Source organism: Carlito syrichta, unplaced genomic scaffold, assembly GCF_000164805.1.
Source record: "Carlito syrichta isolate Samal-C Ts95f unplaced genomic scaffold, Tarsius_syrichta-2.0.1 Scaffold288411, whole genome shotgun sequence".
NCBI classification, from domain to species: domain Eukaryota; kingdom Metazoa; phylum Chordata; class Mammalia; order Primates; family Tarsiidae; genus Carlito; species Carlito syrichta.
In genome coordinates, this window is record NW_007232507.1 from 15,360 (window position 1) to 27,267 (window position 11,908).

An 11,908-nucleotide genomic window follows, 5' to 3' on the forward strand; every position below is an offset into this window, starting at 1 on the left:
CAATCTAGGCTTTTTCTATCTTGTTCTCCAAATTTCTTCTAGCCTCTATTTATTAACCACTCCAAAGCCAGTTCCACATTTTTAGGTGTTACAATAGCATCCCACTCTCAATACCAAAATCTGTCAAGTTTCCTATTACGACTGTAACAAATTGCCACAAACAGCGACTTAAAGCAACACAAGTGTATGATCTTACAGTTCTAGTGGCCAGACGTCCATAATGGGTCCACAGGACTGCATTTCTTCTGGAGGCTCTAGGGGAAAATCTATTTCCTTTCCTTTTCCAGCTTCTAGAGGCCTCCTGTATTCCTTGGCCCATGACGCCTTCCTCCATCTTTTTTTAAAATTATAACTTAGTTTACTTAATCTAGGAAGTTTGCAGTCATCAGCAATTTTAGTGCAATTTCAGGTGCAATTGGGAATTCAGGAATGTTGGTGGAGCTGTTAATGTAGCGAACCTTGTAGGTAAAATACATGGATACTTTTGATTGCACATGTGAAGGGAATCTCTCTAAAATTGATCTCATTGGTTTCACTCTCAGCAAACTGACCTGGGCCACTCACATGGTTTTTATTGTTACTGATGTTAGTGCATGTTCTCTTTTTACAATAAATTCAAGACTATCAGAAGATACCAATTTGACATTCATGGCATCAGGGCCTTCACAACCACCATAGGTTTTCTCCTCTCCATCCATTATGTTCTTATGAAATTCTACCTTGATTCCCCAGGAACTTGAGTAGCTTCTTGTCAGCCCCACAGCCAGTTCTCCATGTCCAACCACAACCCCTCTACTCCAGGGCCACCCCCCACCCCCCAACCCCAGCTGCCCACCCCAAGAGTTCCAGAACAGTCCCCTTCCTCCATCTTAACAGCGTCTTGTCTCCCCCTCTATTCTATCCTTCCAGCTATACTCTTTTCTTTTCTGACCGTCCTTTCTCTTATCAGGACTCTTGTGATTACATTGAGCCTATCCAGATAATCCAGGATAAGCCCCTCATTCCAAGATTTTTAATTTAACCACATCTTCAAAGTCTCTTTTCCCAAGTACAACAACATATTCACAGCATCTGGGGTTTAGCATGTGAGCATTTTGGATGGCCATCACTCCATCTACCACAGCCAGGTTGTGGTCAGATATCAGTCTATTATCCATAATGACCCACACAAAAGAGGTTAGTTAATTCACTGAATTAGAGGCTAATTCATTGAATTAGATGTTAACTCATCAGTCCTTGGTATCATTGCCAATAAATACAGAGAATGATAAGTCAAAAAGCAGTCCCTGTCTCAGATGGTGAGACATTACATGGCCCATTCTCCTCCATGTACAAATGTATAACCTGGAAGTTTCCCAGTTATTCCAGTTTGAGATTTGTTGTCAAACTTGATTTGGATCACAATTACATTGGTCGAACTTAAAAAAAAAAAGGCCAGGCTCGGTGGCTCAGCCTGTAATCCCATGCTTTGGGAGGCCAAGGTGAGTGAATTGCCTGAGCCCGCGGGTTCGAGACCCGCCTGGGCAACTTGGTGAGACCTCATCTCTACAATAAATCAAAAACTAGCTGGGTGTGGTAGCGCACGCCTGTATTTCCAGCTACTTTGAAGGCTGAGGCAGAAGGATCGCCGGAGCCCTGCAGGTCGAGGCTGCGGTGGCTGGGAGCGGCCACTGCACTCCAGTTTGAGCGACAGAGTGAGACTCCAACTCAAAAAGGAAAACAAAACATGGGCAGTGTCACTGAGAAGTTGCAGCCTCAGTTGCAGCCTCAATTGCCATACATTATAGAACATTACTGCTCAGGCATCAGGAGAAGCATGTGGATTTGTAATCAAATTAAAACAATGTCATGGCACGGTGGCTCAGCCTGTAATCCCAGCACTTTGGGAGGCTGAGGCGAGAGGACTGCCTGAGCCCGGGGGTTCGAGACTACCCTGAACAACTTAGTAAGACTTTGTCTCTACAATAAATCACAAAAATTAGCCAGGCGTGGTGGTATGCACCCATTGTTCCAGCTATTTGGAAGGCTGAGGCAGAAGGATCGCCTGAGCCCAGCAGGTCGAGGCCGGGGTGGCTGTGAGCAGCATGCCACTGCACTTCAGCCTGGGCGACACAGTGAGACTCTAACTCAAAAAAAAAAAAAAAAAAAAAATGTTGTGCCAGATTGTGTTTGTAGCCACTGATGACATGAGATACTACAGAGTTGTTCAGGACCAACCACATCCCAGGTCCCTTTTTTCCCATGTTGCCACCCAGAAAGTGTAATAGGTAGGCTGACTTCGGTTTACTGTTAGGGGAAAGAAAGAAATATCATACCTATCAGTGGTCAGGGTGGATCCCAAATTTTCGTAACAGGTCTAAATAACTCTGTACTCCTTTTATTGCCCTGGAGTAACCAAAAAGGATGTGCCCCTTCTCGAGTGAGTCAAATTCAGTGATCAAATAGCCTTATAAAGTGTATAGACCAGGAAAAGGTAAGAGACAAAGAGCCAGAAAAGAGTCAGAAACATTTTTGAGTTAATATTTGAGAATGCCATTCTAACCTCAGCAATACTGCAGATAATAAGGGATATGGGATGGTTATTAAATTATTTGACTGTTAGCCCATTGTTGGATGGTCTTTGTGAATGATCCAGAAGACCTAACACATTTTCAGGGCACAAGGGTGTGGCTGGAGTCAGCTGATTGGACTGAAACAGCAATACCATAACCTGAAAAAAATGTCAAAAGAGTGAGGCAACAATGGTAGTCTCAAAAAGGGGTCCAAGATTCATGATAGTCAATTTGCCAAGAACAGTGTTAATGTCCCACGCAACATGGCCTACCTTATCATAGAACAAACAGGCCAGATTTTGGCAGGAAACACAAATCTGCTATACAGTGGAAGCTTCTGCATCAGAAACACATAATCCTTCACAGTGCTCAGTCTGTGATAGTGAATCTGTTGCCATTTCTGATGAGGTGATGAATTGCAGCAATAATGGCAATCTAAGAATTTTAGGCTTGATCAAAGGCTTGATTCTCATGGATCTGATCAGAGAATGGGCCAATACAGTGGCATTAACACAAGTGACCCAGATTGTCTGATTGGCAGACACAATTTGTTTACACAGTTCACGGCCCCAGAGAGGGAAGGCTTTAATCTGCCTTCCAGTCTTAGTCAAAGTCAGGAGGAGTCCTTGGGAATATTGTCTAAGGCAAGGGCAGTGGCTTTCAGTTGAGCCCATTGTGCTCCAGTTGGTCTTCGAGAATTGTCATTGGAGCTGGATGGTTGCTGCCACCCAGTGGACACCCTCAGATGTCAACTTAGCTGAACCATCATCATGTACTAGGCCCAGGCTATAGATGAACCTGGGTGAATCAAGGGCCCCATTGAGCCAGCAGCTTTGCTTCAGGTCATGGAGTCGGGGGATCAAGTTTCTCCTAAAGAGATGACTGCCACTTTTTCATGTAACACTCAGTGTCCTCTCAGATGCCACTTCAGCTGCACTCGTAAGTATACCACTTCCATTTGACACGAAAAGCTTGTTGGACCAGTCCTATCTTGTCTTGTTGACTCCAGGTTGACCCATCCCAAATGAGAATGTCTAGCCTGCCAGCCACAGGCCTCCATTATTAAGACTTCCAGTCTCCACAAGAACTTAGTAGCAGGTTAATAGCTGCCTTTAGGGTGGGTGCGGCAGCTCACTCCTATAATCCCAGCAACCTATAACTCACTGCCTTTGAGAGGTCAAGGCAGAGGATTGCTTGAGCCCAGAAGTTCAAGACCAGTCTAGGCAACATAGCAAGACCTCATCTCTTTAAAAAAAAAAAAAAATTAGGCAGGTGTAGCGGTGCACACCTATAGTCCCCAGCTATTCAGGAGGCTGAGGTAAAAGAATTATCTGAGCCCAAGAGGTTGAGGCTGCAGTGAGCCATGATTGAACTCCAGCCTGGGCAACAGAGTGAGACCCACCCCCTCCAACTCAAAAAAAGGAAAAAATGTTCATATAAACAGCAAGGTCCTCATGGCTGACACCAGTTGTTTGGCTCTGGGGACACCTGGCTCAATAGACACAGACATATTACCTTTCAATGACACTCCTGCCTCTGCCACCAAAAGGAGAGAAAAGGCAATAGGCAAGTGCCACTCAGGTGGCTTCTGTAGTCCTACTTTTTGCAGCTCAACCTCTAAGCATTAATTCAACTCATGTTTATTAGCAGATAGGACAGTGAGAGATCCTCCATCCCCACCTTCCACATGCATACCCTTCCCCCGACACACACACACACACACACACACACACACACACACACACACTTCCTGGGAAAGAACATCCACTACCAAGTCATGGACTTTTCTTATCTCTCTGAACCTGGTTCATGGAGTCCTTGTCCACCTTTATCAGCACAACTGTCAGGGTTGCAATTTGATTTTACCCTACTTTTATGAGCTATTAATTTAACCAGCTACTATTTCATGGATGATTGTGGAAAACACAAGACTCTTGGGTTAGAGGCAACAGACTTGAATATTCACAGCACAGCAAGCATCCTGAGCATCATTATGTTTATTTATATGGGCTCCCCTTTCCCCTACATCTCATGAGGGCAACATGGAGGACGGATATCTGCATATGTGTATGTTGTCTTATGAGAGAAAAACACTGAACTTCAAGAATTCACCCCTTTTATAGCAAGTAGGAAGCAAGCCTGCTCTTTGTCTCAGAGAGAGACATCGCCTCATCTTTCAGTTAGTCACTGCAGATAAAATCCTGAGAAACTGCCTGGGTAAAGAGAGGTCAGGGCACATTCTTGGCATATCTAGCAAGACATAAAGAAGCACAAGAGACCTATGGAAGACTTTCCTCCAACAACAACCAGCCCTCCGGGAAAGAAATAATAAAATGTTTAAAGACCTGCGTTATAGACTTGACAATTTCCTGGTTTAAATATTCCCACCATGGCTGACTTTAAGCTACCACTGTAATATCACTCAACTCAGAGTTGGGAAGAAGTGTGCAAGTACGAGCTTGATCAACCATTGATAATTCCTGCTTAAATCAATTATTATAACGATTGTTGTCCTTAACTTTAAGATGCATATCTGAATCTTTTTTTAAATGTATGACATGTATGATTTCACATGTAATTATTTTTCCTGTTTTCAAAATGAATCCCTGTGTAACTTTCTGTTACAAAGGAGGAGTACAAGAGCATTCCTCCTCTGAGAATCCCAGACCAATTGCTGGAAGAAGTTTGGAGGTAAGATCTTGGGTAGCATTCATGGATAAAAGGAAACCCTGAAAATCACAATGTTAAGAACCGGGATGTGACAGACCCAACTTCTGGCTGGTAGCCAGTTCCTGTCAGTTCTTTCTACGTCTTTAGTAAACCATTAGACCCGCGTTTATAAATTTCTGAGCCTGTGGTCATTTTCTACAACATGATCTGGTTTAAATTTTCTTCATGGTGTTTATCATTCTCTTAAAATTTCCTGGGTTTTATTTTCATTTTTTTTACCTTACTCATTGGTTGTCTCACTGCCTTTAGAATGCGAAAACAAGAATTTTGTCTGTCTTGTTTATCCCTTTATCCTCAGTACCTAGAACAGGGCCAAGCATGTAAAAGGTAATAAATGGAAGATGCATAAATGAATTTGAATTTCTGACTTCTTACTCTACCTCATTGTGTTGCCTCTGCACTCAGCTTCTTTTTGGTTAGTGGGTATGGCAGATGACAAATGGCAAACAGAAACTCCACATTTTTCCACTTATAATTAAGACTTGGTTGGGGTTCAGGACATCAGATATTCTAGTGCTGCCACACACATACTAAGTAAAATCAAACGAGTCATTAACCCATTCTGTGCCTCAGCTTCTGCCACCTAAAGTACTGAAGGATCTCTGAAAGAATGGCATCGGTTTTCATTGCTGTCTCTGGAAACATGCAGTGCTGGGTACACACCAACAAGTCTTTTGTCTCATTCCAACAATAACTTTCTTTCTGGAGGTTAGTAAGAGAGTAAAGAGGTCTTGCATTTCTGTCACCCATTGGAGAGATTCAGAAATTCTGAAGATTCTTTGAAGCCAATTTCCCTAACCAGAATTTGAACCATTCTTCTGACAAGTTTCCCAAACTCGCCACCCATCTGTTTTCTCATCTATGAAATGGGGCTAATAACACCTACACTACAGGGTTGTGGTGATAATTAAACCAGATAAACTAAATCAATGGTTCTAAAGGAGGGGTTTATCCCTGGACCAGCAGCACTGGCATCGCCCATCAGCTGGTTAGCAGTGCAAATTCTTGGGTTCCACCCCAGACCTATTGAAGCAGAAATGCCAGGGTCACCCTCCCTCTGCCATCTCCCTAACCAACATCTGTGGTTTCAAGTCTTCCAGATGATTCCAATGCATGTTAGAGTTTGAGAATTGCTGACATTAAATCTTCAGACAGTTGACCTCTCAAATGTTTGCATTTCATTTACTCATTTAGATTCATTAGCTACCCAAACCAATGCCAGCTAAGCTGTAGAATTCTTCATTCTCACCCAACTTGGCAGATGTGGACCATGTGGTGGAAGACTTGGGAGCAGATACTGCTCTAAAACCAAGGCTGGGTGTGGTGGCTCACACCTGTAATCCCAACATTTTGAGAGGCTGAAGCAGGAAGATCACTTGAGATCAGGAGTTTGAGACCAGCCTGGGCAATATAGAAAGACCTCGTCTCTATACTTTTTTTTTTTTTTTTTTTAGCTGGGCATGGTAGTGAGCACCTGTAGTCTCAGCTAATCGAGAGGCTGAGGGGAAAGGATCGTCTGAGCCCCGGAGGTCAAAACTTCTATGAGCTGTGATCATCCCACTGCCTGGGTGACAAAGTGAGACTCGGAAAAAAAAATTGTAAAGGCTTGCCTCACATCCTGTTCCTCTTTGCCACAATTTTTGAAATCGACTAAATGTTACCTCTATGTTTATTTTTTCTTTATTTTATATCTTTTTCTTTGTCAAAGAGATGGGAGTAGCTAGCTGGTTGCCTGTACAGTTGGATTTTAAGAAGGCCAGTAACACTACTGGCTTCAGAATCAATCCACCCTGGGCTCACACCATCCTGGTGGCAGGGGAAAAGTTAGTCTTGGTGGAGCCTGAAGTTTTCAGATGGAAAATGGAGTCAACAACAATAAAAGCCTTCATTTATTGACTCCTATGTGCCAGACACTATGCTAGCTATTTTACGATTGGTATACATTATCTCATTTAAACCAAAATAATGAATTATCTTTCTTTTCTTCAAACATATCTTGTTTAAATACTTCTAACATTTTCAACATAATGTTGCAACATTCAGGGCCTATCATATCTTTGTCATCATAATCAACTGATAGTAAAGACATTTTGTGGGAAAATGGGACTTATTAAACTAGCTTTACAGTGAACTCTGTTAGAGTGCCTCAATTCTATTAAGTGAGCTATAACAGTTGAATAAATGGGGTTAGTTTTGTTGCAGGTTTAAAGAAAGTGGAAATAACTTTTAAATAGTGGTGTATCTGTGCTTTGTGGTAGAAGGTTCCTAGTTCATACTTAATTGAAAAGGCAAGTCACTGTTGAATTTTGAAAATCCTGGAAGAGTTTTTAAAGTAATTTAATGTAGCATTTTATGGTAGCTTTTGTAGTTTTAAATTTGCGATAGATATCGAGGGAAGTATATGCCTTCTGATCCCTTAGATTTAATCAGACTTCTCATAGCTTGCTCGCATAATGGTTTATGGTACCTTTGATGATTTGCAGCCAACCTAGCACTTTTAATAATTTACTGTAAAAGCATTTAATTTTTAATGGACAAGAATGGTTGGAGGTAACTTTTGAATTGGTAAGTGCTCTCCTGAAGAGTGGGGAAAAGAAACAGTATATTTACATTCCAAACATTATTGAAAAGCATGCATCTTTTATTACCAAAATCAAATGCATAATTGAAGAACATACCTAACCTAAAATTATTGTTCATGCTTTATTTAGCCATAAGATAGCATTCCTTTCATGATGCTTCATGAGAACATTTTTTTCAAATACTCATTTTTTTCCTTATCTTTCATAGTGTTCAATATTCTGTACCACTAGAAAAACCATACCAGCCACATTTTGTCCCAGTTCACTAATCAAGAAAAGTCCAACAAAAGAATGCTTTGTAATGTCTGGTACATAAAAGAACTATCATTACATGTTCACTATCCTTCAAAGTTATTCTGGGAGCTCCATATAATGCACATACCTAAGAATGACTTCACAACTAGTCTTTAAAATCTCAGCATTTCCATGTGGAAAGAAAAATGGGAAGATGCCAGGGTAAATATTTTTTTTAAGACTTGATGGAGGACAAAACATATCTTGCCTTCTGAGGCACATAAAACAAAAAAATGCTGCAATCACCAAATGAGCCCTTTTTCAGATATGCCATATGTAAAATTAAGAATAGCTTCACAGAACTGCTTTCTGGGGAATCAACTAACAATCTCCAGCCCTGGAAAGTTTTCTGCTCATGTAACTTTCACAACTGACTGTCCCCACACATACTCTGAAATGGGCAACAGGGAAAACTCTGGTGGTCAAGGGTTCAAGTCTGTGAGCTCTGTTTCTGGAACACCTTTGAAATTCAGACATCAGTGCAGTTGCTTGAGAATGTGAAATTCATTGTCTTTGTTTTGACTTTCAGATATTCTTGAGTCTAAACCCTGCTACAGAGAATTGGCTTCCGGGACTCCCGGTACTTAGCAAAGGAGTTTGTGCCGTCAGAATTACCCCATCTAATGATAAAAGTTGGAGGATTCAATTCCCATTTCCATGCTTGTTTTCTGGGGGGAACCTGCAGGTGCAAGACTTCACTGGTTAATAAGGATTCTATCTACTGCCTACGATCTCTTGGCTTCCTGGCAGGTATTATACATAGCAATTCCTTTCTCTATTAACCAGATTCTCATCTCCACCCCAGCTAAGGAATAGAAACTTCTAGAGCTAGTCAATTTTCACCTGGATTTGAGGAGGCAGGACTTTCTCCTGAGAAATTTGGGAGCAGTTGCTTGTCAATTTAGCAATTCTGAACACAGAAGTTCAGGGGCACATGAGTTGAAAGACACCAATCACACTCACCCACCTCCTTTTCTCCAGCTCTCAAAAGTTTCATCTCACCTCACCGACATAGACTTTAGAGACAGAAAGCCCTTAGAGACTATCCAGCAATCCATACATTTTTTGCGTGAAGAAACTATAAGCTAGATAAGTTGACCAAGGTTACAAAGAAGCTGGAAACTAGAAGGCAGACACCCTGATTTCTCAATTGAGTGTTTGTACCATTACATCACATGGTTTCACTCTTCCCCTGTCTCCTTCTCTTCTCCCTCCCCTCCCCAAGTACTGTTATCCCTCTTGCTTTTGTTTTGGGCCTTCTCATGATGGCAGGGGTACCCCATAAGTGTCACTTCTCTACATTGGTAGGCTTCATCGCTAAAAAATTAAGGAGGTATGGAGGAAAGGAGGAAGGAAATAATGGGTGTTCCTGACACCGGGATAACAACCCTTCTTTAATTTTCTCCTCCCCTTTCCAATCAGGTATGCTACCTCTTTTACATTCTGACAGCACTACAGAAAGAGCTGGCAACCCTAATTTGCCAACTTAGCTCTAAGACAGAAACACAATTAAGCTTCTTGGGCACATTAATTCCTTACTAGGTTATGAGCTTGCGAACCATCTTAAGAGAGAACAGGGAAATACAGAAAAGTATGTTATAAATGTAGTCTTCTAGCCAAGCCTCCATCTAGCCCTGAGTCCTTACATTACCCCAAATCTATGCCAACCAAATACATGAAGCAATATACCAAAGTGCTAACATTGGTCATTCCATGGAGTGTGGTAGAGCCAGAGAGGGAGATTATTATCTTTATTCTAGTATATCTTTTAAAAGACTTTTTTTAATAAAGGGAGGGAGGGCGAGAGGGATGGAAGGGAGGGGAAGAGAGGGAGGTAGTTAGTGAGAAAGACACACCCAAACCACAATAAAAGTTGTAAAACTGAAACTTAGAATATACCAGAAAAAAATTATGTATTATAAATAAAAAGACTAAAAACATAATATAGTCAAATCTGTAATCCTATTAATCTATAATGTTTGTCTTTTAATGAATGGTAAAAAGCCCTATAAATTCTATTTTTTTCCCTTAGCAAATAAAAAAAGGAAAATTCTGAGTTATGGACTGATAGTGAGTATAGATAAAAAATGACTGCTGTGAATAGGTGCTAGAATGTTTTATATACACTACTTGTGTCTATAGGAGGGGAAAAACAGACTGAATAACTTGTATTTTTGGCACACTAAATGATTAACCATTTCACATCAGGTCGATCTTAATCCAATCAACTGTATGAAAATTAGTGCTATAATGGAAAAAGTACTTAACTCAAAAGAATTCATTCATTAGTCACATATCAACACACCAGAAAGATAATCTTTCTGCTTGAGCTCCCAGGTTCTGCTTATTCATCCATTCATTCCTTCATCAGATCTTTGTGGAGCACATACAATGATCCAGGCACTCTGTAGAGCATTAGCAATAAAAACACACATCTTAAAATAAAGGAGATTATAGACTAGAAGAGGAAAATGAAAAAGAAATACATTAGGTCATGATCTAAACATTAACATGGATTTTCCAGAAAAAAAATATTATGGGGGTAGGAGGCAAAAGAAAAAAACCTTACCTCCATTCTAGGGCAAGTGGATAAACCTTCACAGAGGAAGTAACATCTGAACTGGGTCTTAAAGAATGAATAGACATTCACCACAAAGTTTCCAATGACAATCAGATCCTCAAAACAGAAGAGACCAAGGCTATGGATCCTCTAATTAGGCCAGCATTTTCCAATTATTTACAGATCTTACTCGTAAAAAAGGATTCCTCAGTCAAAAAAAAAATTTAGAAAGTACTGAATTCTACAGCATTAAATCATTTTCTTTGCAGCAAGACTTCTCAGAACCTTTATATATCACAAAAGGTATGCCAATCGAATTCATGAAACACTAACTCAAGTCTCACATTGGATACTCCACAGCAGAGAACTAGAGGAGAATAGAGTCTGTGCACATTATGAATCTAGAAAAGAAGGACACAGTATGCAATGACTTCCAAGCTTAAGGAAAGACCCCATTTTCTTGACAGAACTTGAGAGCTTACTTTTCTGGGTCTTGATGTTTTCTTTAAGTCTGCGTTTTTAGTCTATATTCATGCATGAATTTTTATGCACATTCTGGACTAAGATAAGAAAAGGTGATTATATTTTTCACTAATGAATGTTGGAAAAAAGCAGTAGGCAAAGTCTTGTTTATTATTACTAACATCAGCAGCACAACCATTCTCACTCCCAAAAGGTTATTATTGCCTTATAGGATTCTAAAGAGGATAGGCTACCATTTTGCTTTCAGTGTTACAAGAAGACTAGAAAACCCAGAGTAAGGTGCTGAACTATGCACATGTGTGTGCTTGGTGAGTAGGTACTAGATAACAATACTAAACAGCAACCCACAAATTATTTTCTTCCTTCCATAATGATCAACAAATAGATTATAATCAATTCTTCCCTTTGTACCCACTTCATGTACGTGAAAGCGTATGTACTGAATTATGCTTTTTTTTCCATTTGTTAAAAAAGTACAATTTCAGTATATTTTAAGGAGCGCTAAATATTAATAAAAAGTAAGGAGGGAAAATGCAGATGGCCTAGGTAACAAAATGTAAGATAAATGACCCCGTCAGTCACTATTCCTAGGAACAGAACTTCAGAAACTGCAGATAAAGAAAGACTTCAGACCTGTTATACGACGCTATTTAAAACATGTACTACCTGTATAATAGGCTGGAAAAGAGCTATTCCACTGATGAAAG

At 40.5% G+C, this 11,908-nt stretch overlaps 1 pseudogene; it reads right to left on the minus strand.

Annotated features, from left to right (window-relative positions):
- Positions 1 to 362: 362 nt before the first annotated feature.
- LOC110595248 lies at positions 363 to 698 on the minus strand (annotated as a pseudogene).
- Positions 699 to 11,908: the final 11,210 nt, after the last annotated feature.